Source organism: Pristis pectinata, chromosome 24 (assembly GCF_009764475.1).
Source record: "Pristis pectinata isolate sPriPec2 chromosome 24, sPriPec2.1.pri, whole genome shotgun sequence".
Lineage (NCBI taxonomy): Eukaryota > Metazoa > Chordata > Chondrichthyes > Rhinopristiformes > Pristidae > Pristis > Pristis pectinata.
In genome coordinates, this window is record NC_067428.1 from 15811584 (window position 1) to 15818196 (window position 6613).

General features: G+C 45.5%; 1 protein-coding gene across 2 annotated transcripts in view; it reads right to left on the reverse strand.

The window, feature by feature from the left end:
* The window catches only part of LOC127582419 (cAMP-specific 3',5'-cyclic phosphodiesterase 4C-like), a 199690-nt gene extending 193979 nt beyond the window's left edge, over nucleotides 1-5711 (reverse strand). For both annotated transcript variants that reach the window (XM_052037639.1, XM_052037638.1), the window contains exon 1: nucleotides 4964-5711. The gene's annotated coding sequence lies outside the window, so the exon portion shown is untranslated. The remainder of the gene's footprint in view (nucleotides 1-4963) is intronic.
* Between the last annotated feature and the right edge of the window lie 902 nt (nucleotides 5712-6613).

Consider the following 6613-nt stretch of genomic DNA (forward strand, 5'->3'; position numbering starts at 1 on the left):
TGCAAATGAAAATTTATTCCGCATCAACACTTTTTTTTAAAAAAAGAACTATGCAGCGGGAGTTTTACTCTGTCCTGTAACAGTGAATAATATACATTTAGTCTGTACCTAACCCATGACATACATATTCGGCGACACTTATAAAATTTGTCACATGCCACAATGCAAGTTCCACAGTGTTCCTTTTTGCAAGGACAGTTGAACAATGTTTTTGTTTCAAGCAATTTGCTGGGTGAGAAAGAAACCTAATCTAACCACATGCATCAAAAAATGGTACATTGTTGCTAGGATTTTCAGAGGCTCCCGCTGAGACATACGTATATTAAACTCTAAAGTCAAAGGTAAGGAAACTAATGATAATTCTGCAGTGCAAGCTATTTTAACTGGATAATCTTCTTCATAAAATCATATAGAACACAGAACAGTACCCACAGGAACATGCCCTTCGGCCCACAATGTTGTGCCAAAATAATTAAGCTAATAACACCCAATCCCTTCTGCCTGCACATGGTCCATATCACTCCATTCTCTGCATACTCATTTGCCCATCTAAGAACCTATTAAATGCCTCTATCATATCCACCTCTACCATCACCCCTCCTAGCCCATTTCAGGAACATAAGACGGTGTAAAAAAAAACTTGCCTGGCACATATCCTTTGAACTTTCCCCCCTCACCTTAAATACATGCCATCTAGTATCAGACTTCTTGACCCTGGGGAAAAGATGCTGGCTCTCTACTCTCTCTATGCCCCTCATAATCTTATGAACTTCCATCAGGTCTCCCCTCAGCCTCTGCACTCCAGAGAAAACAACCCAAGTTTGTCCAACATCTCCTTATAGCACATGCCGTCTAATCCTGGCAGCATCCTGGTAAACCTCTTCTACACCCTCTCCAAAGCCTCCACTCCTTCCTACAATGGGGCGAACAGAATTGAATGCAATGCTACAGATGCGGCCTAACCAGAGTCTTCAAAAGCTGCAACTTAATGTTCCGACTCCTGAACTCAATACCCCAGCTAATAAAGGCAAGCATGCCACACACCTTCTATACCATTCTACTGACTTGTGCAGCCACTTTCAGGGAGCTACGGACTTGGACTCCAAGATCCCTCTGTACATCTACGCTGTTAAGGGAACGCTGTACTTTCCCTTTACATCTGATCTCCCAAAGTGCAACACCTCACACTTGCCCGGATTAAACCCCATCTGCCATTGCTCCTCCCATATCTCCAACTGATCTATATCCTACTATATCTTTTGGCAACCTTCTACACTAGGCACAACACTGCCAATCTTTGAGTCATCTGCAAACTTACTAACCCACCCGTCCACATTTTCATCCAAGTCAATTATAGCAGAGGTCCCAATCTGAATCCCTGCAGAACACCACTAGTCTCAGACCTCCACCCCAAATAAGACCCATTGACCACTACCCTCTGTCTTCTATTGGCAAGCCACTTCTGAATCCAAATGCCCAAGTCACCAAGGATCCCACGCATCTTAATCTTCTGCAAGAGCCTTGGTGAATATGGATGCAAAGTAGTCATATAGGACCTCACCCACGCCTCCGCCTCCAAGCGCATGTTCCCTCCTTTACCTTTGAGTGGTCCTACCCTCTACCTAGTTATCCTCTTGCTCTTGATGTATGTTTTGAATACCTTGGGATTGCCTTTAATCCTACTTTCCAAGGACTTTTCACCACCCCTCCTGGCTCTCTTAATTCCCTTTGAGTTCTTTTCTGACTTCTTAATATTCCTCAAGACCCCTATTCGAATTTAGCTTCCTGAACCTTACATATGCTTCCTTTTTCTTCTTGATTAAATTCACAATCTCTCTCGTCATCCAAGGTTCCCTTACCTTGCCATCCGTGTCCTTTCTTCTTACTGGAATCTACCAGTCCTGTGCTCTGTGCAGTTGGTTTCTAAACAACCCCTATATGTGAGATGTGGACTTAGCCAAAGCAGCTGTTTCCAATCAACTCCCCCAGCTCCTGCCGTAATTTACCCTCCCCCAATTTAATACTTTCCCACAAGATCTATTCTTATTGTTACTCATAGCTGTCTTAAAACTTAAAAATATGGGCTGAAGTTTTTTGAAATAGTTTTTCATAACTAATTAACATGAAACTCAGTGCACCACATCAGTTCCCCATCCTCCTCTGGAGGGTCTTTGCTTGTAACCAACACAACTGTGCAGTGATGTCCCATCTTGCATTTACTTTGCATTAATCCACCATCTTTGTCTCCAGTACTGAGAGGGATTTAAACCTTCAAAAGATCACCACCTAGCTAGACTATTCTTTGCACTAATGCTTTGTGTGATTATTGATGGAAGAAAATTCTGGGAAACTATCAGAAATTGTTGCTCATTGAAAAAAAATAAAGGAACCTGAGGCTATTCACCCCCCACTAGAGCCTAATGTGCCATTCAAATCTTGCCTGGTTTGTTTTTAAAGCATCTCCCCATCTTGGTTCTACCACCCTTGCTCGAACAAAAATATCTAACCATCTCAGTTTTAAGATTTCCAATTAACACCCAAGTTCAGCTTCTCTTTTGAGCGAGAGAATGCCAGATTCCTATCAGCTTCTGTGTGAGATTCTTGGTTTAAGGTTCTAGTTCTAGTTACCACCATGCCTTGCTCTTCCCCCTCCCCTCCCCCCCCTCCCCCCCCCACAAAGCCCTAGAAATTTCTCTCTCTCTCTCTCTCTCCCCCCCCCCCTCTGTCTGTCCAACCAAACAACAGCTTTAATCACAAATTAGATCAATGTTTAATCTTCTACACACTGGGGAATGCAATCCCAGGTTGTGCTACCTCAGCAAACAATGCAAGAACATAAAACATATGGTCCTTTCAGTCTACCCAGCACTTAATCAAATCATAGCTGATTTTCTACTTCAACTGATTTTCATGCCCTATCCACATATCCCTTACATTAATATCTAGAAATCTATCAATCTCTGTTTTGAATTAACTTAACCACTGAGCCTCCATGTATGGTGGTGAATTCAAGAATTCACCAGCCTCTGAGTGGAAAAAATGTCTCCCTATGAGAGTCCTGAATAACCTACCCCTTATTCTAGGATGGTGGCCCCTGGTTCTAGACTCCTCAGCTGGGAAACATCCTCCCCACATCCAGCCTGTTGATCCCTGTACTGTTGAATTCTGCACTGAGATCTTCAATCATTTTTCTAAATGCTGGAGAATATGGTCTTAGTCTAATCAATTTTTCATCATGTGGAAAAACCACCATCCCTGGAACCAGACTAGTGAATCTTCACTGCACTCCTGCTATGGCTACATTCTTTCTTAGGTAAGATCATCAAAATTGTACACAATAGTCTAGATGTCATATCACTAAGGCCCTTTGCAATTCAGTAAGACTTCTTTGCTTTCAGATCCTCCTTACCTTCTGTGTACTATCTGAGCCAATGTTTCTTAAACCAGAGCTCAGGCTGGGAACAGGCTGACTGGAGGAGTTGCCTCGGCTGACCGTTCTGTGCTCCGACCAGTGGCACGAAGCTCGAATGTACTGCCCTTATCACTAGCTCACTCCACCCAGCACCACAAAAACAAGTGTTGCTAAAGCACCTTAATTTATCAAAATACCCCAAGGCATCTCACAGGAGCAATACCTAGTGCAATTTAACTGCAAGGCCCATCCATGGCATGCAAGCAAATACTGGGCAAAAGAGGGAGGTTTTAAGGACTATCTTAAAGAAGGAGGGAGGTTCAGCGAGGGAATTCAAAGGCTCAGGAGTGAAGACAATGGGGAGCACTATCCTGTGGCAGAGAGATGGAAATTGGGGGATGACCACAAATGAAACTGGGGGCAGCACAGAGACCTGGGAGGACTGGGGTCTGGCAGGGATTTTAGAGATAGGGAGGAGACTGAGAGCATGGGGGAGATGTCCGTGAGTAGGGAATGTTTGTGAAATATTGAATATTTTTCCTAAGGCCACACTGTCATTACCTGCTGCATAGAAGTTGTCCAGGGCAGTCCCTTCCACACACAGCCCTCTGCCCCATTGATTGTACAGCTGGAAACTGCTGGGGGATTCCCTCAAGCAGCAACAAGTTTCTGGGACAGATGTGGAGGCACTCCTCGTGGCTCACAACCTTCTCCCTCCCTTCCCTGTGTCCTGCTGCCTCCCTCACGTGAAACACAACACTGCCCATGAGCCCTTTAAATGGGCGCATCTGGCCAGAGATTAGAAGAAGAGGCCAATTCTGGCCCTGATTCAGAGCAATTAACGCTGCACAATGAGAATCCTCGTCACTGGAGCAGTGGGAGCGTTTCTCCACCTGACTCCTGCAAATACTCCCCCGTCAGAGGGTGACAGGGCTTGGGGAAGCGCAGTGATTGGGGGGGTGGAAAGATTTTCAAAATGGAACAGGAACGTTGCTTCCCCTCACCCCAAAACTCGGCTCACTCTGAATAGAAAACACTACAGATTAACATTGAATCCACTGTACAGGCCATTTGACCCGTCCACACAAGCCTCATTCTCATCACAACCCCCTATCCCTCTCCCCCTCCTGTGTTTATTCAGGTTGCCGTTATACCCCTCTCTGCTCATCACCCAACCCTTTCCCGTGGGTATGAGTCTCACATTACCTCACTCTGAAGGGAAAGTAGTTTTTCCAGAATTTCTGTCTGGATTTACGGGTGACTGACTCACACTTTACAACTCCCACAAATGGAAATATCTTCTCCACGTCTACTCCGTCAAACTTGTCCTTTGAAAGTCTTCTGTTACTCTCTCCCCCGCACCCCCCCCCCCCCCAATAAGGCTTTGTTGCTCCTGTTCTGTGTTACGGGGGGTCCGAATGGTAAACTATCCTGTAGCCTAAAGCTTAATCGATGGATGAACTTCAGGCCATTAGTCGGACGCAGCCTCAGCGTTAGCTGACACCCAGAGAACCGGTGACTTAAAACAAAACTTTGGCGGTGTTTTCTTACCTGTCTAATCGGCTGTCAAGGCACTACCTGCCTTTTGTGGATCAAAACGTTCCTGCCTTCGCTCTGCTGCTCTCCGGGACAGTGACTGGAGCAGATTTCTCCTTGAAGAGGATCGCTGCTTCCTGCCAGCGCTCAGCGCTCTCGCCCAGTGTCGTTCAGTGCTGACAGCTTTCTCCCAGCCGCCAGATCCTGATGTGTGCGCACAACATACCCGAGTCTGTAAATATCCCTAAAATCCTACTGTTTATCGGCAAATTAAACATTCGAGGCAGCACCCGGTTAACTCTTTCGGTGCACAAAGTAGCGCTGGCTGAAGAATTACTTAGACTACAAGTCGGAGTGTTGCAGATAAAGGCAACAGTTGCCGCTTACAAAGTACCTTTAATGATACAAAAGGTTCCAAGGTGCTTCGCCAGGGAGGGTTGTGAGACGGAGTTTCACTTCCAGGCACGTGAGGAGATAGGAAATGAAGTGACTGAAAGTTCCGGAGGGGGTCTGGCAGGGAATGTCAGAGCCCGGGGCTCAGGCACGGTGTGGGTCGGAGGTGGGCAAGAGGCCAAAACTGAGGAGGCTCGGAAGGTTCCAGGGCTGGAGCGGCGAGTTCACGGAGGGGGTTAAATACACCTCCTGCAAGTCCCCTGTCACGCAGGATTCCTTCAAGCCCCTCCGTCCCTGAGAGATGAAGGACAGTGGCTCAAGAGATGCCCCCTCCCGCACACGTTCCCGTTCATTTCACCGTCTCGGTGGCAGCTTGGAACCCACGTGGCCGAGGCTGGCGTTACAACACAGGTTTTAAAAAAAAGTTTTCTAAAGAACATTTCTTCACCTCAAGATGGCCTTGTACCTCTGCAATACAGTTACTGTTGCAATGTCGGAAAAGCAGCAAGCCGATTTTGAGCACGGCAAGATCCGATGAAAAGTAATAGCCAGATAAAGTGTTTCGATGGAGACACGAGAGACTGCAGGTGCTGGGATCTGGAGCAAAAAACTAATTTGCTTCGATGCTGTTTAAGAACTAAACGCAGGAGGGACCCCCTGTACTTCAGTACAGTGGCTGTGGGATTATCGATGCCCACTTAAGGATAGCACAGGTTTCAAATTAAATGACAGAGGCACGTACAGGAATTTCAATTTGCCTTATTTTGAAGGGACAAGTTAAAAATATGATACACATACATGAATATCTAAAAAAACACCCTTTATATGGTGAAAGTTTGAACTAAAGACAGCAAATGCTGGAAATACCCAGCAGGTCAGACAGCATCTATGGAAAGAGAACCAGTAAACATTTCAGGTCAAAGACCCTTCGTCAGAATTACTGAGTGTTTCCAGTTTTCTTTTTTTTAAACGCATTCATGCGTGTCCTTAACATGCTCAATGATCAGTGCCCGGGTTGATGATGCAGCACTCCCTCAGTACTGAGATAAATGTATGTACATCACTTGCACTGTTGGTGTTGAAAGCCCCTTCACATTTTATGAGCAGAGAAACCACATGCTAAGTGATGGTCAGGAATAAAAAACAGAAAGGACTGGAAATAATCAGCAGGCCAGACAGCATTTTATGAGAGTAACAGAGCTAATGTTTCAGGTTGAGGACACTTTATCTCTGTTTCACTCTCTACAGATACTACATGACCTGTTGAATAGT